The sequence below is a fragment of the Ovis canadensis genome, chromosome 6, assembly GCF_042477335.2.
Source record: "Ovis canadensis isolate MfBH-ARS-UI-01 breed Bighorn chromosome 6, ARS-UI_OviCan_v2, whole genome shotgun sequence".
Lineage (NCBI taxonomy): Eukaryota > Metazoa > Chordata > Mammalia > Artiodactyla > Bovidae > Ovis > Ovis canadensis.
Window position 1 is genome coordinate 78,906,809 of NC_091250.1, and position 27,268 is coordinate 78,934,076.

The following is a 27,268-nucleotide window of genomic DNA, read 5'->3' on the forward strand; positions in this document are numbered from 1 at the left end:
CTAAAAAAGCCTCATGATGAAAGTGAAAGAAAAGAGTAAAAAGTTGGTAAAACTCAACATTCAGAAAACTAAGATCATGCCATCTGGTCCCATCACTTCATGGCAGATAGATGGGGAAACAATGGAAACAGTGACAGACCTTATTTTTTTGTGCTCCAAAATCACTGCAGGTGGTGACTGCAGCCATGAAATTAAAAGATGCTTGCTCCTTGGAAGAAGTTATGACCAACCTAGACAGCATATTCAAAAGCAGAGACATCACTTTGCCAACAAAGGTCTGTCTAGTTAAATCTAAGATTTTTCCAGTAATCATGTATGGATGTGAGACTTGGACTATAAAGAATGCTGAGCACTGAAGAATTGATGCCTTTGAAATGTGGTGTTGGAGAAGACTCTTGAGAGTCCCTTGGACAGCAAGGAGATCCAACCAGTTCATCCTACAGGAAATCAGTCCTGAATATTCATTGGAAGGACTGATGTTGAAGCTGAAACTCCAATACTTTTCCACCTGATGCTAGGAACTGATCATTTGATAAGACCCTACTGCTGGGAAAGATTGAAGGTGGGAGAAGGGGGTGACAGAGGATGAGATGGTTGGATGGCATCACCGACTTGATGGACATGAGTTTGAATTAACTCCAGGAGTTAGTGAAGGACAGGGAGGCCTGGCATGCTGCAGTCCATTGGGATCACAAATAGTTGGACACGACTGAGCAACTGAACTGAAAAAAATGTTACTCCATTGTGATTTTACAACAATATGACATGATAGTATCTGTGTTTTAGAGATACCCTCCCACTGGGAAAGTAAAGTGAAAGTGAAAGTGAAGTCATTCAGTCTTGTCCGACGCTTTGAGACTCCATGGACAGTAGCCCACCAGGCTCCTCTGTCCATGGAATTCTCCAGGCAGGAATACTGGAGTGGATTGCCATTTCCTTCTCCAGGAGATCTTCCCAACCCAGGGATTGAACCCGGGTCTCCCACATTGTAGGCAGACACTTAACCATCTGAGCCACCAGGGAAGAAAAGTAAAGTAGGAGATCAAAAATAGAAGTAATTTAAAAGGAAAAAATTCTCCTTTTGTAAGCTAATCTGAACCCAAATTTATAGCAATATATATTCTAATTTATATCCATATCTTTATATCCTTTTAGTTTCAGAAAATGTATTTACAATTGAAATGTCCTAGTAAAACATATGAAAATTCTTTTACCAACACATATATAAACTTTACACATATAGTATTTTGAATAGATGTATATCTATGTCTATATTTATATTTCTGTCTATTTATTTGAAATAATGTGAATTAGAAACTTCTATTCTCATATTGTTATATAACTTGTATGTTCATTTAGTTGTCCATTATCTATATAAATAAATGGAGATTAAAACAAAGTCAATTTTAAAGGAAAGCTAATTATTATTATATCATGATCTAAAATAGACTTTTCATTCTATTTGTATTAATTTAAAATCTATAGCTTATAAGATGAACAAGCCTCCTGAAAATGTTAACAATAGAAATTCTATCAATAAAAAAAGCATATATTTACATTGATTAAAATTTTTTTCACTTAGTCAATAATGTTCCTAGTGAACATTTTTTGTTTTTTTCTCAAGCTCTAGAAATAGAACATAAGAATCACAACTGATTCAGCAACTAAACAAGGGCAAAAAAAAAAAAAAAAAAAAAACAAAACCTCTAACATATCTGAACATTTTTCTCTTTACAAGTCCTAGAATTTGTTAATTTCATAAGATTAAGCACATTTTTCCACCATAAGCTCTTATTATTTATAGCATTTTTTAAGGAAAATCTATAATCACAAATGTTGATTGTATAAAAATAGTCAAGTTTGTTAACATTTGAAATTATTTTTGTGAGTCAAAAAATACACAGCTTCTCTGGGTTCCAATTTTAAAGTATGCCCTATCTCAGCAGTTATTCATATTGCACCAATTTTTACTGCTTGAAAACAAATTAATAGTAACTTTTTCTAATTTTAAAGGAACATCTACCATTGACTGTATGTGTCATCTAACCTTTCCACATAAGTGGTATTAACCAGGGTCCAGTTTAATAACACTGTTTCATAGCTAGTGATTGAAAAATAAATCTTCATTATGTATTTTTCTGCTGAAGCATTATTTCTATAATTTTTAAATTCAGACAAACTAGGAGTAAAACTTTACACTTTCTGTAAACTTTCTGGACCAAAAAAAAAAAGCAAATAAACATAAAAGTTTTTATTTTAAAATATTTCAATTCATCTTTTTACCCACAGATGAAGCAAATGTCAAAATGTATACATTTGTCCTTCAGTTCATCATTGACTTTAGCACATATATCCACAAGGAAAATTTTATGCTCATTTTAGTTGAGTAAGCAGCTTAGATCAATTAGAAAAAGATAAGCTGTGGAACGAATTAAACTTCAAAGCAATTATGCAACTGTAGACCTAACTCTACAGTCAGCTTTCTTTGGCCTTTAAATTTTTAAGTAAATTCTTAACATATATATGACATAACATGGAAGTTTAGCTTCTTACTGTTTTAAAACCTAAAGGTCCCAAATTTTCAAATCAGTCAATCATACTTGAGGATATTTTAATTTTCTCTAAATAAAACAAAAGAAAAAGTTGTTTTAATTTTATTAGCTATATTTTGAATTGCTAATAAATTCTAGAGAATTTTAAAAATAAAATTTTGATAAACAAGTAGACTGGACAATCTTTCTTAAAGGTAAGCCTTGTACAGGACTGAAGGAAGAACTTTCACATGATTGTTTCAAATAGGGCACAAGTACTAAATCCCACAACCAAGTTCTCCATCAAAAGTAACCAGAAAAAATAAATTTCTAGGTATAAAGAGACACTAACATATACTTCTAGCATGCAGTAGATATCAGCCACTTATGAGAAGAACCTAATGCATTGTTTTTTGTTCCATAAATAGAATGTTTTATTCATCTTTGTTCATTTTGAGATAAAAAAATACTATTTTTATTCTATACCTTCAAAGTCAAATAAATTCTGCACAAATCTTTAGTATAATTATTAGGAGGAAAGACAAGAAATCAAATTGCTCAGCATTGAAATGTTCTCTCCCATTTGTTCATTTTCTGATATGTGGCAAGTAATTTGATCTCTTTGTGACTCAGTATCCTCAAAGGGGAAATGAGGATAATAATGAGCTAAAAGGGAAGAAATTTATTGTGATGATTAGAAAATATGTCAGAAAGATTGTAGTTTTCGATTCATATTATTGAATATATAAACTGAATCTACAATTTAACAAATATTTATTAGCAGCAAGTCCAATAATTATTTTTTAGAAGGAAATGTATTTGTTTGGAAAACACAATAATAAACCTGTTTTGAAATACAGGCAAAGTGTTCTTTATGAAATTTGAAGATCAGTTTGTTCTGGTTCTGTAATATTGGAGGAGAGAAAAGAGACCATCAAAGAAGATAAGGAGAAAAGAAAAGAGCCAGAGAGAGTGTATGAGATACAGGACTACATGGAGAAATCACCAGTGGCATTTCCTCTTTATTTTGTAATCATAAAAGGTTAGGACCAGGGATGAATGGTCCCTAATTTAAGTGATTTAATTGTTACTATGTAAACTTTTCTTTATGTAAGAGATCAGCCTAATCAAATATTCACTAGAGCCTAACACACCCAGGAATGCTTGACATGACTTGGTTTACCACTTTGACTTGTGAAAAATTAAAAAGGGCCCAAATTTATGTGATACATAAAGCATGGACTGCTCTAGCATAGGAAGGATCAAAGAGATAGTCAGCCTTAGGTATTAGGGAAATCCTAGGGATTGTTTGGGTTTCTGTGGAATACAGTACTGAGAATTTAAATTAGTCATATCTAGATGTAAAGGGCTGGGACATTCTGCAATTGATGCTGACTTAATGGATAGATCCAAAACCATTACAGTTTTAAAGTACTATATAGTTTCTAAAGAGCTTTTTGGTATATGATCTCACTTGCTGTTCACAGTGCTCTGTGAAGTGGAGTGAGGGAGAGTGGGGAGATGGATTCTCTCCTCTTTGAAGATCAAGAAGCAACCTGAGATTTCAGTTGAGTGATCCGAAAATTTAAACCTGAGATTAACAGATATGTCCAATGCGATATTGTGATATAATTAGAAATATATATTTGGCCTTTGTCCCTCAGTTGCTAACATAGATCCCCTAAAACCTTATACTTTCCTGAGTGATAGGGGTGAAAGGAGCATCTTTTGTTATTTATAATAGGTTTCTTTCTACCACATCTCAGCTGATGTTAATGAAGTGACTCATCCTCCATAGCTTCAGGATGGAGGTTGGTTGCCACAGGAACCAGCCAAGTGATTAGAAGGTTGGAGTTTTCAGTTGCATCTTCTTGACTTCCAGAGAGAGGCTTTGGAGATTGGGAAAATCATTACTGACCAATGGTTTAACCAGTCATATCTTTATAACGAACCTCCATAAAAGCACTAAACAGCAGGAGTTGGAAACATTCCAGGTTGGCAAATATCTACACATGTCCTGTGTACATGTGGGTGTACACAGGAGGGTGTCAAACAAATTCCACAGGGACAGAAGCACTCACTCTCAGGACCCTTCCAGACCTCATCTTCATATTGCTGCTCATTTGCATCCTTTATAATATCCTTTATAATAAACTGGCAATTGTAAGTAAAATGTTTCCCAGAATGAGCCATTATAAAAACTTATTGAATAATGAGGTGAGAACCCTGATCTGTAGCCAAATCAAAAAGAAATGTGAATAATCTGAGGACTCCCTGCTTGGAGCTGGCACCTGAAATAAGGGCTGTCTTGTGGGACTGCGCCCTTAACCTGTGGGCCTGTACTAACTCCCAGCTGTCAGAAATGAATTAGTTGTAGGACACCCAGTGGGTGTCTGCAGAGAAGTGAAGAGTTGCTTAGTGTGGAAAACTTAAGTGGATGTCAGAAGTGTTGTGAGTAGAGAAGCAGATTTCCTTTACCCTAGATCGCACAAGCTTATAGAATGAAGAGTTGGAATACTTCAGCCTCCTCTTCTCCTATGTACAGGATAGGTTTCCGCAGATGGAAGGAATTACTTTGGATCTAGTGACTTTTCATTTTAGTTTATATAAAGCACGTATTTTATGAAACCAGAGGAAAGGAAGGGAAATGTATCTTTTTAGGAAAAAAAGCAAATATATATATATATATATATATATATATATATATATTTTTTAAATAGCTTTTGAAGCAGTGCTTAAAGTAAATGAATTTCTCATTTAGATTAAATAGGAAGTTTGTGAGAGGGAAACCGATCCTTTTGGTAACAATCTGTGTTTGACTTCAAATTTGTTAAAAGGAAAGCGTCCACAGCCTGGAATGAAAGCCCCTTCTTCCTTGTGTATGCCCTATAGGTACACACACACAAACTTTCAGAATCTCTTCTCTCTCTTCCCTCCCAATGAAAGTGGAACTAACAATGCAAGAATGTATATCTTTTTATGCAATCAGCTTTCTTCCTAATCTTTTTGTTATACAGGGCCAGATCTCCTATTATCGAAGTGGAACCAACAGACCCCTAGTTGAGAACTCATTCATCCCCACCACAGAGGAAAGCTGTCTAGAGGATAAAATCATCAGTGTATTGTATGCCTTGGGCTGATTATTAGACAAGACACTAGGATGGATAAAAGAACTACTATGTTATGATTTTAAGATTATAAACCGTCTTTCCTCAAGAGGGGGAAAAAGTTAATACTTTAAAGGGAGAGTATTCGGGGATGAGAGGATGAATGGGGGTCATTAAGAATCAAGGGCACACACATTCTGAAGATCTAAGCAACCTGAAAGAAAACTTTATTTGTGAAACAGAATACGAAGTAAATACCTTATTTGGTTTCCTGCTGGAGCCAGAACAAAGGATCAGATTATAAAAAAAGACTCACATGACTTGCACTAGCTGCGTGGCACTGGAGTGGCTGTGAGGAGATACCCCAGATCCAAAGGCAAAGAATCCCTAGCAAGATAGTAGGTGCTGGAGTGGCAGCTGCGCAGCACTGGAGCAACTTTGAGAAGATACCCTACATCCAAAGGCAAAGGAGAAGCCCCAGCAAGATGGTAGGAGGGGTGAAATCACATTTAGAATCAAATCCCATACCCGCCAGAGACGCCCAGAGGACTCAAACAAACCTTGACACACGAGGACCCAGACACCCCACGGAAACTGAGACAGAACTGTGTGTGAGCATCTCCTGTGGAGGTACTAATCAGCAGTGGACTGCTGCAGGGGCAGGGGCTCTGGGTGCAGCAGACGTGGCATAAGCCTTTTAGGGGAAGCCACCATTAACCCCGCCATAGAGCTGCCAGGACTTACACAGGACTGGGGAAACACTCTTGGAGGGTGCAAACAGGACTCAGGAGAAAGGAGCAGTGATCCCACAAGAGACTGACCCAGACCTGCCCGTGAGTGTCCAGGAGTCTCCGGTGGAGGCGTGGGTCAGGGGTGGCCTGCTGCCAGGTTGGGGGCGCTGAGTGTAGCAGTGCATGAATGGGATCTTTTGAAGAAGGTCATCATTATCTTCATTACCTACACCATAGTTTCAGATCAGTTCAGTGATTCAGTCTTGTCTGACTCTTTGCAACCCCATGGACAGCAGCATGCCAGGCCTCCCTGTCTATCACCAACTCCCAGAGTTTACTCGAACTCGTGTCCATTGAGTCAGTGATGCCATCCAACCATCTCGTCTTCTGTCATCCCCTTTTCCTCCCACCTGCAATCTTTCCCAGCATCACAGTCTTTTCAAATGAGTCAGCTCTTAGCATCAAGTGGCCAAAGTATTGGAGTTTCAGCTTCAGCATCAGTCTTTCCAATGAATATTCAGGACTGATTTCTTTTAGGGTGTATTGGTTGGATCTCTTTGCAATCCAAGGGACTCTCAAGAGTTTTCTCCAGCACCACAGGTCAAAAGTATCAGTTCTTTGGCACTCAGCTTTCTTTATACTTCAACTCTCATATCCATACATGACTACTGGAAAAACTATAACCTTGACTACATAGACCTTTTACGGCAAAGTGATATCTCTGCTTTTTAATATAATGTCTAGGTTGGTCATAACTTTTCTTCCAAGGAGCAAGCATCTTTTAATTTCATGGCTGCAATCACCATCTGCAGTGATTTTGGAGCCCAAAATAATAAAGTCTGACATATTTCCACTGTTTCCCCATCTATTTCCCATGAAGTGATGGGACCTGATGCCATGATCTTAGTTTTCTGAATGTTGAGTTTTAAGCCAAGTTTTTCACTCTCCTCTTTTCAGTTTCATCAAGAGGCACTTTAGTTCTTCTCTGCTTTCTGCCATAAGGGTGGTGTCATCTGCATATCTGAGGTGATTGATATTTCTCCTGGCAATCTTGATTTCAGCTTGTGATTCATCCAGCCCAGTGTTTCTCATTATGTATTTTTCATATAACTTAAATAAGCAGGTGACAATATACAGCCTTGATGTACTCCTTTCCCAATTTGGAAACAGGCTGTTGTTCCATGTCCAGTTCTAACTGTTGCTTCTTGACCTGCATATAGATTTCTCTGCAGGTAGGCCAGGTGCCCTGGTATTCCCATCTCTTGAAGAATTTTTCAGTTTGTTTTGAGCCACATAGTGAAAGGCTTTGGCATAGTCAATAAAGCTGAATGAAGTAGATGTTTTTCTGTAGCTCTCTTGCTTTTTCAATCATCCAACGGATGTTGACAATTTGATCTCTGGTTCCTCTGCCTTTTCTAAACCAGTTTGAACATCTGGAAGTTCATGGTTCACGTACTGTTGAAGCCTGGCTTGGAGAATTTTAAGCATTACTTTACTAGCCTGTGAGATGAGTGCAACTGTGTGGAAATTTAAGGATTCTTTGGCGTTGCCTTTCTTTGGGATTGGAATGAAAACTGACCTTTTCCAGTCCTGTGGCCACTGCTGAGTTTTCCAAATTTGCTTGCATATTGATAGCAGCACTTTCAGAACATCATCTTTTAGGATTAGAAATAGCTCAACTGGAATTCTGCCACCTCCATTAGCTTTGTTCATAGTGATGCTTCCTAAGGCCCACTTGACTTCGCATTCTAGGATGTCTTGTTCTAGGTGAGTGGTCACACCATCCTGTATATCTGGGTCATTATGATCTTTTTTTGTATAGTTCTTCTGTGTATTCTTGCCGCTTCTTCTTAATATCTTCTGCTTCTGTTAGGTCCATATCATTTCTGTCCTTTATTGAGCCCATCTTTGCATGATATGTTCCCTTGGTGTCTCTAATTTTCTGAAGAGATCTCTAGTCTTTCCCATTCTATTGTTTTCCTCTATTTTTTTGCAATGATCACTGAGGAAGGCTTTCTTATCTCTCCTTGCTATTCTTTGGAACTCTGCGATCTATGGGTATGTCTTTCTTTTTCTCCTTTGCCTTTTGCTTCTCTTCTTTTCACAGCTATTTGTAAGGCCTCCTCAGACAGCTATTTTTCTGTTTTACATTTCGTTTTCTTGGGGATGGTTTTGATCACTGCATCCTGTACAATGTCACAAACCTCTGTCCATAGTTCATCAGGCACTCTATCAGATCTAGTCCCTTAAATTTATTTCTCACTTATACTGTATAATTGTAAGGGGTTTGATTTAGGTCATACGTGAATGGTCTAGTGGCTTTCCCTATTTTCTTGAATTTAAGTTTGAATTTAGCAATAAGGAGTTCATGATCTGAGCCACAGCCTGCTCCCAGTCTTGTTTTAAGACCGGGATCCAGTTTATTTAGTAATCAAAAGGCACTTTCATTTCAAGTGACTCCCCATTTTTTCTTTTTTTATACGGGGCTCACATTGTTTGGCTCAGACTGATAGATGAAGTAATTGACACAAGGATTTAAGTTATGTAGCATTGCCATTTTTATACCCATGAAGTTGTGCACTTGACATGATATTTCTCTAGGAACCTGTGCCTCATAAGTCTGTAAACTCTAAAGTTGTTTATCATAAGCAATCCTCAAACAAGATGAAAATTCCAGAGATGAGTACTATATTTCTAGGAAAGAACACTGTTTGTTTTCATCATGCTCAAAGGAAATCTGATTGGGTTGTTTGTTTTCTTTTCCAGGAGCATCTGTCCAAGTAATAAGGGAGAAGTGAATCATAAGCCCATTGTTTGACTCCTTTTTCTTGTCACCTTTCATCTTATCCACCTTAGTTCATTTCAGTTCAGTTCAGTCACTCAGACCTTAGTCGGCGAAGCAATGTCTCTGCTTTTGAATATGCTATCTAGATTGGTCATAACTTACCCAATTTCAACTCTTTAAAACATGGATCTCTCCCTACTCCTAAGACAATTACCTAAAATTTTAACTAATGTGCTTTTATAACTTCAAGTAAGATCATGGCATCTGGTCCCATCACTTCATGACAAATAAATGGGGAAGCAGTGAAAACAGTGACAGATTTTATTATTTCGGGCTCCAAAATCACTGTAGATGTGACGGTACCATCTGCAGATGCATTCATGAAATTAAAAGATGCTTATTCCTTGAAAGAAAAGTTGACATTATAGCAGAGACATTACTTTGTCAACAAAGGTTCATCTAGTCAAAGCCATGGTTTTTCCATTAGTCATATATGGATGTGAGAGTTGGCATAAAGAAAGCTGAGTGCTGAAGAATTGATGTTTTTGAGCTGTGGTGTTAGAGAAGACTCTTGAGAGTCCCTTGGACTGCAAGGAAATCCAACCAGTCCATCCTAAAGGAGATCAGTTCTGAATATGCATTGGAAGGATTGATGCTGAAACTCCAATACTTTGGCCACCTGATGCTAAGAACTGATTCATTTGAAAAGACACTGATGCTGGGAAAGATTGATGGTAGGAGAAGAAGGAGATGACAGAGGATGAGATGATTGGATGGCATCACTGACTCAATGAACATGAGTTTGAGTAAACTCTGGGAGTTGGTGATGGACAGGGATGCCTGGAGCGCTACAGTCCATGGTGTCACAAAGAGTTCGACACGACTGAGCGACTGAACTGAACTGAACTGAAGATGGTCAAAGCATATTTTAGAAGTGACAGGGGAGCTTTATTCTATGATCACTGAAAAGAGAGTAATCCAGATGATGTTGGAGACTAGTTTTCTTCCCCTATCCTGAGTTTATTAAGGAGGTGTTTTAACTCACCTTATTTAGGTAATGAATGAACAAATTGAGCAAGGTATTCTTTCTTTCTCACAAGGCCATTTACTATCTGTGAAGTTTGTTATTAAATAGTTCCTTATATGTTTCTTAATCTTTTACTATAAATATCTACAGTTATGAAGGTTCCTTTTACTGGAACATTTTTATTGTTATGTCCAGTTCAAATAGTATCAGTTTAAACACATATCCCTGCTGGATGATTGAAGTTTTAGGGATTATATATGATCTACTACTTCTCTGCCAATAATCGTATGATTATAATATACCAAATAGCATGTTATATTTACATTTCATGATGGTTATTTTATGGACTTCTATTTCTTTTTTGCACAGCAGTCATCAGATGGTCTTTGACATATACCCTGATGCAGACTATTGAGCTCAAGAAAATTGACCTGTAGGTGAAAAACCATTCAGAAACATGATAACACTTCTCTCTGTAAACTTTACCTCCTCGGTAGTATAGAGGAAATTTTACCACTAGGATGTCCTAGTGATGATATCCCTATAACCAACAGTTAAATCTAGTGATTCCCAATAGAATAAACTTCACTGAAGTCATTCATTCAAGTTTATTGAGTATCCACACGGTACATAAAAATCTGGGCCCAAACAATATCCATTGCTATATGTTTAAAGGGAGAAGTTCTATCATTTCATATACAAATGGTACTTTTCCATTTATAGAACACTTAAGGATAAACATATGATAAGAAAAAAATATCTCAGAGGAATTCCTCAGTGGTTCAGTGGTTAATATTCCTAACTTCCACTGTAAGGGGCACAGGTTTGATCCATAGTTGGGGAAAGAGTCTGCCTGTCACGTGGCTAAAGGAAAAGGAAGTAAGATACCTCAGAATCATTTAGGTCATATTTTTGAGAGAGTAGGCTTTTCTTATTCTAAAAGGAGAATGTACACCTTTAAGTAATGTTTTAACTACTATGGTGACATATTTTACATATAATTCTTCAGTAAAAATGTAATAGCATGTCTCTCAATCATTGTAGCTTGAAAACATGATGAAGATAATTTAAACTCCAATTTTCAAATGTGTTTTTTTTGCACATATGAACTATAAGTTCAATAATACTTGTTACTTTCTAGATGTAACTAATGTAGAATAAACAAGAAAGCTCACAAAGTGCTTCCTTGTTTCATTGGGCTAAATTTAGTTAATAATAATTTAGAAAGTTGGTGGCTATAAAATAATCTATCCCAATAAATATTTTTGAAGGGAAAACAGAGGAAACAGGGCATGAGTAATGGCACTAAAGCCTTGGTGACTAGAAAGCAAATGCTTCAACAAAGGTCAGGGCATTCCCCTGAGTCCAAACAGTGACTGTCATTATAAGCCAGGATCTTCATACTCCACCCCCCATATTTTAAGATTTATTTTTAATATTAAGTTTCTTTATAAGCTATTTTTACTAGCAAAGCTGTGTAACAAAGTCTACCAGAAAGCCTCAATGGCATTTGACAATAAACATTGATTGCTGTTTATGAGTAAGTATGTTAGCTTAGTAATGCTGCCAGTTTGGTCCAGGCTTAGCTTACCTAGGCCAAATTTATTCATTCGTCTGTGGGCTCTTTGTAGATTCACTGAAGGCTTGCTAATTTAGGATGACCTTGGCATGGATTGGGCTTCCCTTGGTGCTAGTGGTAAAGGACCTGCTTGCCAATGCAGAAGATGCGAGAAACATGAGTTTGATCCCTGGGTAGGGAAGATCCCCTAGAGGAGGGTATGGCAATTCACTTCCGTATTCTTGCCTGGAGAATTCCATGGACAGAGGAGCCTGGTGGGCTACAGTCCATAGGGTTGCAAAGAGTCAAACACAAATGAAACAACTTAGGATTCACGCATGCATGACATGGATTTTCCATCTGTGCACCATGTGCTCTCAACTCCTCCAACAGTCTAGCCCGAACTTTTCATTATGTTTCAAACAGGGATTGTGTAGAGAGAATGGAAATTTTGTGTGAGTCCTCTGGAGGCTCCACATAAGTGATAACATGCCATTGATTTTGCTTCAATCTTTCGGCCAAAGCAATAGTTATTCCAAATTCTAAGTATGAGGTACAGGGCCAGAAAATATTATTTTTCCTATTGCAGGTTCTCTGCTTGGGATCCTGTTTCCCAGCCTGGCAAACAAATGTACTTAATAGAAGTTTTGTGACACAGGAGAACTTACAAGGAAATGAAGACCCAAAGAAATGGTTAAACCCAAGCATTTTTGTATTAAGTTTAATTAAAAGTGAAAAGTTATGAAAAAACATAATAGGATGAAAAGGTATGAAGTAAGGGTAATGAACTGGGAGAAACTTACCAAGTCCTGTTTATTAGGATTCCTCTCAGCATCTTCCCATCTTCAGAGATAAGTATGCTTCTTTCCTCTGCCTCTATCTCAAAAGAGGATCTCATGACCTACTTCAGGGGTGAAGGGAAAGTCAGAGATTCCACTCTGCACTTGTCATTTCTCTAATTTCTTCATTTTAAATGATCACTATGACACGGTGCCATATTTTAGTATAGTGTGTTCTTAATCTCATCAGATGTGATTAAAAGTTACAGGACAAATATTATATACATGGAGGCCACTAACCAGAACCATCTATACAACCAATACACTAAAGTGCCTGCATTAGAAAGTGTAAACATCTACATAAGCCTTGGAGTATACAACCAGAGGATTGGGTCTCAGTTATTTTCCATCTTGAGAAGTTATGTTGTATACTGTACTCTGCTAAAGCTGGTATTTAAAACTTTTTAAAGGCAAAATTTCTAGGACTCTTGGCACCTTGGAGGTATTGCTCCACAAATTCACTGTCAGTAGTAAATAGTAAGAGGGAACCATGACTCTTCATCTTGGAAATACACCAGGCATCCCTGATAAGCAGCAAGGCAAGGAGAGACTCAAACAGATGTTAATGGGTGAGAGTTGCACATTTTGCAGTGAATTGAAGCACAGAAAATTCCTCCTACATCAGGTAAAGAAAGATAAGAGCTGCAGTTTAGAAGATACAGCATCTTCCCAGGAGGAATGAGTCATGTGCTTTCTGAACTAAAGCCAAAAGCCATAGATAAGAGTAGGGTTCTACAATGAATGTCAGTTCATTTTTATTTATTAACCACTGTTACTTATCCAAGTTAAAATTCGTACGGAAGGAGCTCATATTTCCCTTCTACAGTTGATCTTAGAACACATTAAAATGTGGAAGAGGAGAGAAATGAAAGTTATTTAGCCAGTCCATCCCACATAATCAGTCCCCTTTCAAATTCATGTCAGTAAAACCAACAGATAAAACCACCGCTTCAAAGGTTATCATCTCAGTAAATAACAATAAACATACACTGAATACAGAGAAAAAATGGCTACTGAAGAAATGGCCACCCACAAACAGATAGCACTAGTTTTCAAACAACAACAAAAAAATCAACCACCAAAATTAGTTGAAACTTTAAATGACTTTTTAAAATATGCTTTAGTTTATTTGCTGTCGAAGTCCACATCTTATTACAACATTAACTTCTTAGATAATTATCCTCAGAACAGTCTTATTTTAAAATGTGGTTTAGTCAAATGTTTCAGTATCCACTGCTGACCCTCTTACCTCTTATCTGCCTCAGTATTTTGCTGCTGCACTTCATATTCTTGATTCCATCCTTCGGATTCAACTCACTTTTTGTCTACAGTTAATGGTGATGGTTTCAGTACCCTCATCTCTGCATGGGCTTCCCAGGTAGCTCAATGGTAAAGAATCTGCCTGCCAATGCAGGAGATGCTAGTTCAATCCCTGTGTCAGGAAGATCCTCTGGAGAAGGAAATGGCAACCCACTTCCATATTATTGCCTGAAAAACCCCATGGACAGAGGAGCCTGGCAGTCTACAATCCCTGGGGTTGCAAAGAGGCAGACAAGACTGGGCAACTGAGTACACATGTATCTCTGTGCACAGTGTCTCCCATATAGAAATACCTTAACCAACGCAAAAATGCCTCCTAAATATCCATAGAGGATAAGACAAACAGTAAAGATTTCAGGGCTCACTAGCAGATTCTTGGAAACCAAACTATTATTGTGAAGTCACTGCAAACTGCTAACCATCAATAAAAGGCTAAGCCTGTTTTTCATATGATTGCTACTTAATTGGTCTATCGTCCTTGAATGTATCTGTTTATTCTTGACAATCTAGGTAGAATTAAACAAACTCATAATCAATATCCCCTGTATTCAAGAAATCACCAAATTCCTGTTGATTCAACTCTGAAACATGTATCAAATTAAAAACTCGTTTCTGTCTCCAAGCCTATTGCTTCTGTTCAGGCCTAGTTATTTTTTCCCTAGACTATTCATTAGTCTGCTGCCTTGACAATCAGCCTGTAGCACTGCTTCCAGCCTGAACGTTATTTAGTATTCATACTTCTATTTAAGTTATCTAAATTTATTTCAAAATTTCATAAAGAGCCCTTTCAATGAACTGTTCATAGCCCTATGTAAAATCCTTGAGTATGAGACCATACCATGCATAGTCAACTCTGTAGTTTTATTGCTTACTTCTATGCCTGATATTGGGAAGACACTCATGGCATATTTAAGAAATGAAACAAATGGTCCAATAGTTGGAAATGTCTGTCTGTTGAGGAGGTCAAGAAATATTACATTTTTCTCTTAGAGGCTCTGTTATCTGCAGGAAGTTAACTTGTATTTGAACTTGCCAACTAACAAGTCAGGTAAGCAGATTAAAGAAGCTTTCTTATTCAACCGCTCATGTGAAAAATCAATACAGGCAGCAAAAGACATAGAAGAAATTTTCTGCCTTTTCTTTTAAATGAGAAATTAAGGAGGATCACAGCTGTCAAACTGTCAAGAAGAAAATGATGACAAAGTCCAAGCGAAGTGATAAGAATTTTTACCTACAGAGTCTTCACAGGACCCCTGGCTTTTTACTAACTTCTGAACATGTGACTGTCAGCAAAATTCATACAATTAATGTAAAGATTAGCTCCTATTAAATAGTGAGAAGGTGATGAGTTTCTCCACACCTAAGAGGAAAAGACAGATAATATTTACTGAGGGTTATACTTAAAAGAATTACTACCATCAATCACAGATTGAGTTTAATAAAATTTTAAAATTCAACATCATGTTTGACATTTTAGACCCTAGGATATTTTTACAACTGGAATGACTTATACAATTCTCTATGTGTTTTCACCAGGTAGAATAATTAAGAATGTAGGAACAGTATATTATCCCTTAATCTAGCATTTTCCACTAGGTATTTTATGTACATATGATTTATCTTTCTATTTAAAGTATCTGGTCTCTGCATAAGTAAGTAAAGTGTTCATTGCAAGATTTTGTAGCTAACATAGTCCCACAAAGTGTTATGTGATCTTGAACTATGTACAGCTGCTGCTGCTGCTAAGTCACCTCAGTCGTGTCCGACTCTGCGTAACCCCATAGATGGCAGCCCACCAGGCTCCCCCATCCCTGGGATTCTCCAGGCAAGAACACTGGAGTGGGTTGCCATTTCCTTCTCTAATGCATGAAAGTGAAAAGTGAAAGTGAAATCACTCAGTCATATCTGACTCTTAGCGACCCCATGGACTGCAGCCTACCAGGCTCCTCCGTCTATGGGATTTTCCAGGCAAGAGTACTGGAGTGGTACTACATTATAGCTAATTCAATTCCTTATTAAAGAATAACTGAAAAAATATATTAAGGGATCTGGTCCAATTTCCACTAATTTGCCTTTGTGTTCCTAAATGGAGATACCAAAAAAGCATGATCTTATGCCCAGGAGTATGGACTCTAAACAGTTGTGAATATTAATTTTATGTTTAAACTTCACTGAACCATGGGGTGCTCCAACCAAACATGACTTCTCAATTTTTACAAAAAGATTAGCATTGGAATCAGTGGACTCAGTAAAGTAGATTTTCCTCCCCATATGGATAGGTATCATCCAACCCACTGAGGGCTTGACTAGAACAAAAAGCAGAAGAAGGAAAGATTCATTCATTTCCTGCCTGACTGACTGAGCTGATACATCAGTCTCCTCCTGCCTTTGAGCTGGGATTTATAAATACATAAAACAAAACTCTTATGAGTTGTGTTTGTATAGAGAAACCTAAATATAGTGTCTTAAACAGATATCAGCTGAATTATTTAACTAAAATTATCCCAAGAATGGCTTCACTTGTTTCTATTTCATGATCAGTGCCTTATAGAAACTGCTATGGATAAAAAGATACATTTCCAAGTTAAACAAGCACCCAACCAGACTGAAGGTTTATTTGGGGGATTCGTTTGAGGACCCACAGACACTATAACTAGATGGAAACCAATGGTGGCAATCGTCTTCATCTTAAAGATGGTGCAATTGGTGCAGAAATGGCGCACATAAGAATTTGGAGATACAACACGTGCAACTCAAAGTTTGACACTTAAGGACATGAGACACATCCAAACAATCATGAATGGTTACTTGAAGTTCTGAGGTTAGAAGGATCATGCAGACCCCCAGGATCAGGTGAGGATGCTGTGGAAAGTAGTGAAAGAAACTCTACCTTGCTTACTTTCTCAGTCCCAAAGCTTTGGCATAATAGATATATCTCAGATGATACTCTAGAGGCTCTCAGGAAGATGAACTAGAGAAAGAAATCTTAAAATAATCTTTCACGTGTTCATACCCAATAAGGGATCAAATCTGGGTCTCCTGCTTTCTAGGCAGATTCTTTACCCACTGAGCCACCAGGGAAGCCCAAAATTCTGCCCTTAAATAAGAGTGTTAGTAGTGAGGACAGAGAGATGCTACTTACTATGGGGCTCTTCATTGGGTTTCCCTGATGGCTCAGTGGGTGAAGAATTTGCTTGCAGTGCAAGAGACACAAGAGACATGGGTTTGATCACTGGGTCAGGAAGTTTCCCTGGAAAAGGAAATGGTAACCCACAAAGGAAATGCAACCCAGTCCAGTATTCTTGCCTGGGAAATCCCATGGCCAGAAGAGCCTGGCAGGCTACAGTCCATGGGGTCACAAAGAGTCAGACACAACTTAGCAACTACACAACAACAACAATCACTTAGTTAATAAACGGCACACACTATTTGGAAACCTAAAAATTTAAATTATTTTAGTTAATGATAAATAGGAATAGAGAAATGGAATGAAGCATATCATTTTTATGGGTTAGAGAAAAAGATTTTTAGGAAGAGTTCAGCTCAGTTCAGTCACACAGTCGTGTCCGACTCTTTGCCACCCCATGAACCTCAGCATGCCAGGCCTCCCATTCCATCACCAACTCATGGAGTTTACTCAGACTCATGTCCATTGAGTCAGTGATGCCATCTAACCATCTCATCCTCTGTCATCAACTTCTCCTGCCTTCAATCTTTCCCAATATCAGGGTCTTTTCAAATGAGTCAGCTCTTCACATCAGGTGGCCAAAATATTGGAGTTTTAGCTTCAATATCATTCCTTCCAATGAACACCCAGGACTGATTTCCTTTAGGATGGACTGATTGGATTTCCTTGCAGTCCAAGGGACTCTCAAGAGTCTTCTCCAACACCACAGTTCAAAAGCATTAATTTTTTGGTGCTCAGCTTTCTTTATTGTCCAACTCTCACATCCATACATGACCACTGGAAAAACCTTAGCCTTGACTAGACGGACCTTTGTAGACAAAGCAATGTCTCTGCTTTTTAGTATGCTATCTAGGTTGGTCATAACTTTCCTTCCAAGGAGTAAGTGCCTTTTAATTTCATGGCTGCAATCACCATTTGCAGTGATTTTGGAGCCCCTAAAAATTAAGTCTGACACTATTTCCACTGTTTCCCCATCTATTTCCCATGAAGTAATGGGACCAGATGCCATGATCATTGTTTTCTGAATGTTGAGCTTTAAGCCAACTTTTTCACTCTCCTCTTTCACTTTCATCAACAATCTCTTTAGTTCCTCTTCACTTTCTGCTATAAGGGTAGTGTCACCTAAATATCTGAGGTTATTGATATTTCCTGATTCCAGCTTGTGCTTCTTCCAGCCCAGTGTTTCTCATAATGTACTCTGCATATAAGTTAAACAAGCAGGGTGATAACATACAGCCTTGACGTACTCCTTTTCCTATTTGTAACCAGTCTGTTGTTCCATGTCCAGCTCTAACTGTTGCTTCCTAACCTGCATACAGGTTTCTCAAGAGGCAGGTCAGGTGGTCTGGTACATCCACAGTTTATTGTGATCCACACAGTCAAAGGCTTTGGCATAGTCAATAAAGCAGAAATAGATGTTTTTTCTGGAACTCTCTTGCTTTTTTGATGATCCAGAGAATGTTGGCAATTTGATCTCTGGTTCCTCTGCCTTTTCTAAAACCAGCTTGAACATCTGGAAGTTAGGGAGATCTAAATCCTTTACTGTTGTCATTTTGCTACCTAAGAGTTAACAAAATACTTAGTACTTCTGGTACCAGAAGGTGCCCTGTCTCTATTCTCTCATATACTTTGAACATTGTAGAAATTAATACTGCTGCTGCTGCTGCTAAGTCGCTTCAGTCGTGTCTGACTCTGTGCGACCCCAGAGACGGCCGCCCACTAGGCTCCCCCATCCCTGGATTCTCCAGGCAAGAACACTGGAGTGGGTTGCCATTTCCTTCTCCAATGCATGAAAGTGAAAAGTGAAAGTGAACTCGCTCAGTCATGTCCAACTCCTAGCGACCCCATGGACTGGAGCCTATCAGGCTCCTCTGTCCATGGGATTTTCCAGGCAAGAGTACTGGAGTGGGTTGCCATTGCCTTCTCCGAGAAATTAATACTATTCCCCTTTAAACTAGGTGTGTTTTGTCAAGGTAGACTTAAAAGCTAATGTCTGGAATAGAACTATGGTACCTTCAAAAAAGTGCTGGCTATGTCAAATGCTGGCTGTAAAAACGTGTTGGATAAATACATTAAGTAAACTCCCTTATTGAAAATAAATCGAGTAACATTAAGTTTAGCTTCACCAAATTCAATTTAAGGTGAGTCAAAAGTTCATGAAAGTGTCCTGTAATGGAAAAAGTCACTCGAGGAAATTCATTTATCTTTTGAGAATATGAATCACACAGCTGTGTGGTTCATATTGGCCACACATCTGTCACCAAAGGGGAAGCCTAAATCTCTCTCAGGCTAGAAGTTAAAGGCTATGATTCCAGAGCCAAAAGTTATCATGAATAATGCCTTAAAAATTGGGATGAATTTAACTTAACTATATATATAGGAAACTCAGAATTTAGAATAAGGAAATATGAAGGTCTGTTCAAAAATTATCAAAAGATCTTATGTCTCAATTTTTGTTCACATCATGAGGATTATACAAAGTATGTGTTCTCCTCATTTAAAATGGAGTTCTAATTCCATATAAAAATGAAAGAGTAGTTGGAAGTATATTTTATATTCTCTTTATTTTAGCAAAAAAGTGTAATGGGCAGTTGAGATAACTGGATCATTAGGCCACATATAAAATGTGAATGTACACTTTGAGACAGTCAATCTGAAGGGAATATGACAGTTTATAGAGCATGAATATTTCAGCTGAGCTATATATAGATGGGGCTGACAGCAATAACCACACTGCACTGCATCTGGTGCAGGATTTAGGCAGCCTCACCTACCAAATGGAAAAACTTGTCATGAACTTTATATAATGAGGTCCAGGTGATCAGGATGTACACTCTTAAAAACCAAACCAAACCAAACAAATACACTATAATCAGCATCAGAATAATTGGATAAAAGGAAAAATAAAGACTTAAATGACAATATCACAATCAAAACAATGAAACAATTTGTATATTTAGCATTGATGATGAATGGACAGAAAAGAAAAAAATTCCATAAAGGGCATATCTATTACTCATCTTGGCATCAGAACTAAAACATTTTAATTTCTATTCTATCATAATTCCTACTTTTTGTGTATCCATTTTTAAAATATGGTCTAGCAATAAAAATTTATTTCTTAACTAAAGCAGCACACACACCACATACACACTTTTGGATCATCTCTACATGCTTTAATAAAGCAAAAAACTATCATCTGATAAACTATAAAACATTTAATGTGTTTTAGTAAAACAGAAAATATTAGTTTTTAAATTAAATTTTTAAACTCATATGGTGTTTCTATAACCACCAATGCAAAAATCAGTTGTAGAATCTAATAATCATCTCAATGAAAAATAAAAATTAACTTTGCTACCTTGTTGTGGTCTCTAAGACACAGTTTCTTAATCACTAAATTAAAACCAAGATCTATAGAGGATTTTGTCTCAAATCTCTATTGGCATTGCACAGAAGCACATACAAAAAAGACCGAAAGCATAGTCAGCCCTAGCTTCCCTGTTCAATTTTGGGATTTTTGTTTGTTTGTTTGTTTAATCAAAGGAGAATTCAGACTCTTTTCTGAATGTCCCTATTGAAAGCACAGAATTTAAAATTATTAAAATTAAACTTCTAAAAATAACAGTTAAACTTGATACAATATTTTTATTATCTCAAGTCTCTTTTAATTGGATTTATAATGATAAAGATGTTGATTTCTTCTCATCCAAACTCCTCTGCTGCTAGCAACCTTTAAGCATAAGTAACAGTAATAGTGAATATAGGTATTACTTTTTAATAATTTTACAAAGGACTTTTATGTCTCTTGTATAAAATAGACATTCAATAAACTTTGTTCTTTGCTCTCTTTTTCTTTTGCTATACTCCAAGGTATATTTTCCTATATTCCAAGTACATATCTGTCAATGCCTTATTATAAATATCTTCTCCTGAGCTCTATCCTTACTTTCATATCCAACAAAACTCTCCGAAATGATGGAAATGCTATCAAATGCTGAAAAATAACCACTAACTACTATGCGACTGAGCACTTAAAATGCAGCTAGTACAACTGAGAAACCAAATTTTAAATTATAATAACCATTTGTGGCTTGTAGATATCATATCAGACAGCACAGTTCTTAACTTTCATTCTTAAAGCCTAGTAGATTTTCTATGAATATACTATAAGAATCTCAGTTTTAATACATCAAATCTAACGTTCATTCCCTGCTAAATGTACCCAATATCTTCTCAGCATCAAAATGTATGTACACATTTATTAATTGGTGTTTATCTGTTTATCACTATCATTCTTATTTTCATACACACACTAACACACACACTTATGCACAAATGATGACAGAATTTTTTTTTTCTTTTAAGTGTCATAGTCCTCCATACTATATGTCATCTACATTTGACTCCTAGGCAACTCCAGGGGTCCCTGTTTCTCAGGTAGTAGCCATATCAAGTCATATTCACCCCCACCCCCTTGGTGATGTTTTTCTCAACCTTGACTTGGTGCAAGTTTTTTGAGATCTGCACAGTTTCTATGACAACTCTTGATTTTATTAAGATGTCATCACGTCTAGATTATTGAAATCTTAAATTTTCTTGGAAGTTAATAGATACCTGTTGTTTTCCCAATTTATTTTCTAAAAAATATGCTATGATTCTCCTTCTTACTATGAATTAAGAGGATGCAAATACTTTTTCCTTTTATTATTGTTCACCATGACATCATTACCTAAACTATGCTTAATAAACAATGTAAAGTACTTTCTTGGTTTGTTTCACTTTTTAATATCATTTTAAATATAATATTATCCTACATGTGATTGTGAGCAGGATCCTTTAAATTTGTGGCTTGATGGTTGCAATCAGTTTGGAAAAAAATCTCCTAAAATGATTATTTTTCAAATATTCCTTCTGACCTATGATTCTTTGACTCCAAAATGCACATTAGAAGTTTGAACACATCTGAAGGGTCTCTTTACTCTTTTCAGCATTTTCTGTGTTCTTAATTACTCAGACTTTCACCTGGGCATTTTGTCTTTTCTCACAGTCAATTCTAACAGAAATAAACCCTGAATATTCTCAGAAGGACTGATGCTGAAGCTGAAGCTCCAATGCTTTGGCCACCTGATGTGTAGAGCCAATTCCTTAGAAAAGACCCTGATGCTGGGCCAGTTTAAGGCAGGAGAAGGGGCTGACAGTGGACGAGAGGTAGTTTGGATGGCATCACTGACTCAATGGACATGAGTTTGAGCAAACTCTGGGAGATGGTGAAGGACAGGGAAGACAAGTGTGCTGCAGTCCATGGGGCTTCAAAGAGCTGGACATGACTGAGTGACTGAACAACAGCAAATAATCTTGTTTATTAAACCTCTCTCACTATGTTCAACTTTTTGTTGAATGCTTCATTTGGATCTTAATGTTTAATTATAATGCTTTTTCCTGCTGTAGAATTTCCATTTGACTTTTTAAAACAGAAGTAGGATTTTTTAATTGTGAAACTCTTTCTTATATGATCTACTTTATTGAAAAATCATCACAGTTATTTTAAAATACATATTCTGTAACTCCAAAAACTATGTCATCTGTGAATCTGTTTCTATCATCTGCTCTTTTCTTAGTTTTGTTTCTAGATAAGTCTTGCAATTCTTGATTGAACACTGAACTTTGTGTATAAAAATTTCTAAGAATCTGAATAATGTGATTTGTCTCCATGCATAGTTTACCTTATCTTCTGGCATACCCTTAGAGTTGGGTAACATTATGGTAATCCAGTTAGGAACTGAGATGAATTAAATATAGCCTTCAGTTTTGTAAATTTTGTCTATATCTGGTTCATCCAACTCTAGAAGTTTCAACAGAGAGTCTATGGTGCTTTACAGAATTTTTCTTCCTTGATTGGACACCTGGCAGGGGCAATCTCAACTTCTAAATATTGTTGCTTGAACAAAAAATCATTAAAAAACTGTTCTGTTTTTCAGTGGTTACCTACTTTGCTTCTTAGATGAATGTGAAGTGTAGGAAACTAGAGCAAATTGGAACCTGTGAGCTTTGGGTGGAAATCATGTCTGAACTAGAACTTATAAAGTTAAATTGAAACCTGCTTCACTAACCCCAAGTCTCCAGTCTCAAAGATGCAGTGTTAACAGAACATGCTAGCACTCCTTGTCACCTAACTAAACTCAGACCTGGACCAGGAGCTGAAGAAGTTGAAGAAGAAAGTCTGCCATGATCTGTAATCACTGCAGGCCTGCCTACTACCTGATCCTGACAAGGGAAACCAGCAGATGAGCACAATGCATGGGTTTCAATAGCTCCATGTGGCTTCACTGATCTCTTTCAGGTAACACAAGTCTACTGCCCTTCTACCTTCCTAATCTTGTGTGAAACATCTCTTTGTAGCCCACACTGATAGAGAACAAGGCAGGGAGAGGGATTCTGGAAAATGGAGTCTTACCTTAGCTAAGTTGACAAAACACAAACACACTTTTTATCAATTTATATCCACATATATCTTCTTTCGGAGAAGGCAATGGCACCCCACTCCAGTACTCTTGCCTGGAAAATCCCATAGACGGAAGAGCCTGGTAGGCTGCAGTCCATGGGGTCACTAAGAGTCGGACACAACTGAGCGACTTCACTTTCACTTTTCACTTTCATGCATTGGAGAAGGAAATGGCAACCCACTCCAGTGTTCTTGCCTGGAGAATCCCAGGGACGGGGGAGCCTGGTGGGCTGCCATCTATGGGGTCGCACAGAGTCGGACACGACTGAAGCGACTTAGCAGCAGCAGCAGCATATCTCCTTTATCAATACTGAACATCCAAATAAAGACAGTAGCAAAAGTATACGTCTGCTAATTTTTACAACTCTCCCTTGTATTACTGAAGATATGCCAACCATCTCCCTCGAAAAAGACACAAATTCTCTTTATCTATTTGTGGGTGACATTCTTTTTTTTTAAATCTAGCTGAAACATAGTCTTCCTTTGATATCTTGTAATTTTGATTTTTAAATCTGAAATTAATTATCTATAACACATCTTATGATAGATGGCAGCAGAATGAAAAAGAGGAAGAGAAAAAAAACTGGTTGAAGTATGCATAAGTCATCCAAGTCGGACTTAGTAAAAAACATTCGTAGGTATTATGGTCCTTCTTTTTACAGCTGATTTCACAGTCCTAGATGGTATTCATAACTGCTTCCTTTCTATATATATATATATATATATTGCCTTACTCAGGTACCTTGTATGATAGAATGTGTTCCAAACCTTCCTTCTTGAAGTTTATAGACCATCAAGAGATCTGCTGGAATTGTGTTATGTAGTATTCTTTGGACTTTAATCATGGACATAGAAGTACCAAGAATCACCTCAGGGAAATTTTACATTATCCATATCCTCCTTCTTATCATTATTTGTAGAAGAAACAAATTATCCACATAATAGTAATGATCAATGGCTACCATTGGTACAGTAACCCACTGTTTTGCTTCTTTATTCACTGGCATGAAGAGTACTAGGTAGCTTGTGTCAAGTCTCAAATCTAGTTTTAAAAAGCCGTTGATATTTCCGCCACTAGAAGACATGCTCCCTTAGACATGCAAATCCTAAAGGTGCAGGGAGAGAAAGTAAAATTTTTACTGTTGCTGCTGCTGCTAAGTCGCTTCAGGCATGTCCGACTCTGTGTGACCTTATAGACGGCAGCCCACCAGGCTCCTCTGTCCCTGTATTCTCCAGGCAAGGTTATTGGAGTGGGTTGCCATTCCCTTCTCTAATGCATGCATACATGCTAAGTCACTACAGTCATATCTGACTCTGTGCAACCCTTTGGTCAGCAGCCCTCTTTACAAGAGCATCTATATAGAAAATAGTGAGAAGAGCCACTCCTCTTCCAACCCTTTGCCTTCTGACTTGTGAACCTTGGCTGTAGGAGAAAGAGCACCATATTGATTTCTGATATTACTTGAAATTTTCAAGGTGTGGATATCACCTAATGCATAACTGGAGTCTTTCAAAACAATTTCTGCTTCTGGCCAGCATGAACTGATAGGAGCCAGATAAACCTGTTCTCCTGAAAATATATTATTTTAAAAGGGGGAAATGATTTTCAAGATATTATACAGAAGGAAATGAAAGATAGGGATCCTTGATCTGTTTCTATTATGTCCAACTGCCTCAAAATTTAGGTTTATTTATATTTAAATGAAAGTCAAAAATTGAAACCTACAAGCCAAACAGAAGTGACACTGGATTATCTATGACGGTGAAGGAAGCATCTCTGTATTCTCGCCCCACACTCTATTACAGTATTACTTACAATTACTATTATCATTCATTCAGTCAAGAATGGAATTTTATTTTACCATGGTATTTAAGCATTTTATTTCTGTAAAAACCATGCTGAAAGTGATGGAAAAAGGTATGCCTTATTTCCTGATAGGGAATATTCAAAGTAATCTTTTTTCCTATACAAACTATGAAATGCCACACCAATCAGCTTCAAAATCCCATTATGAAACTCCTAGTCCCTGGATTGTTTTAGTCTCTTCAGAAACCTGTAAAGAAGAAAAGTTATGAGGGGTTTCACTCTTAAATTAGTCTTTTCAGAATGTATTAAAAAAAGAAAGCTCTCAAAATTCTCTGTCTGTTTCATCTTTGGACATGAATTACTAGTGGAAAAATTCATCAATAATAGTTATTGATTATTTTCTCTGTTCAAAACTACATGCTTTTTTCCTGGAATTTTTTATCTCATGAATACACAAAAGCACACCAAATAGATTTTTCTAGACTCAAGGTATTTATGAGCTTGCTCGAAATTTTTTCCCCCTTTCCCTACTTTTTCCAGAAAGTGTAATAGAGCATCTGTTTCTATGATTTTCCATGAAATATAAAGTCATTCAAATTTAGTAACAAACATTTTATTTAATATCTATATGTCAGATATTTTTCTGAATGAAGGGACACGATGGTGACCAGAAGTATAAAAAGTCTTTGCCCTCAGGGAACTTATAGTGTCATGATTTGTTTAAAAATTAAAAAAATTAGAAAAAAAAACCTTAGAAACATAAATTTACCAAATGAATGACTAAATGGGTGATTACTGATGTCAGAAAAGAAGTACTAACAAATAACTAGACTTGATATTAGATGAGTAGAAAACTTTTGGGCTTTCTGTGCCCGTTTCTTTTGTGTTGCATATTTTATTCAACATAGAAAAACTTGGAAAGCCTTTATATAGTATCATTTGCATAATAGCTTTCATGTTTCCCTTTCTCATCTTGTAAGTTCATTTAGAATATTATTTTCAGTGTTGCTCTATTAGAAACCAATCAGTCTCTGATTTGCAAAATATGGAAGCACCATTACTTAAATAGTTTAATATGTAATATTATAAAACACTACTGAACACAGGTTTATAAGAATCAAGCTTAGACCATAGACTTAACTGTGGTTCCCATTTTGTGGTAAATTTAAGAACCAAAAATTAAAAAACTAAAAATGGGGGGGAAAAAAAAGAACAGCAAAGCAAACAATGACAGCAAAACCTTCAGATTCTTCAAATACTTTAGGATTTTTCCTATAAGCCATTCCAACATGCTACTTGGAAACTGTTCCTTCCCAAGGCAAACCATTCAGTATCACAGTAATCCAAGTCTATGCCCCGACCAGTAATGCTGATGAAGCTGAAGTTGAACAGTTCTGTGAAGACCTACAAGACCTTCTAGAACTAACACTCCAAAAAGATGTCCTTTTCATTATAAGGGACTGAAATGCAAAAGTAGGAAGTCAAGAAACACCTGGAGTAACAGGCAAATTTGGCCTTGGAGTACAGAATGAAGCAAGACAAAGAAAGGCTAATAGAGTTCTGCCAAGAGAATGCACTGGTCATAGCAAACACCCTCATCCAACAACACAAGAGAAGACTCTACACATGGACATCACCAGATGGTCAACACCAAAATCATATTGATTATATTCTTTGCAGCCAAAGATGGAGAAGCTCTATACAGTCAGCAAAAACAGGACCAGGAGTTGACTGTGGCTCAGATCATGAACTCCTTAGTGCCAAATTCAAACTTAAATTGAAGAAAGTAGCAAAAACCACTAGACCATTCAGGTATGAGCTAAATCAAATCCCTTATGACTACACAGTGGAAGTGAGAAATAGATTTAAGG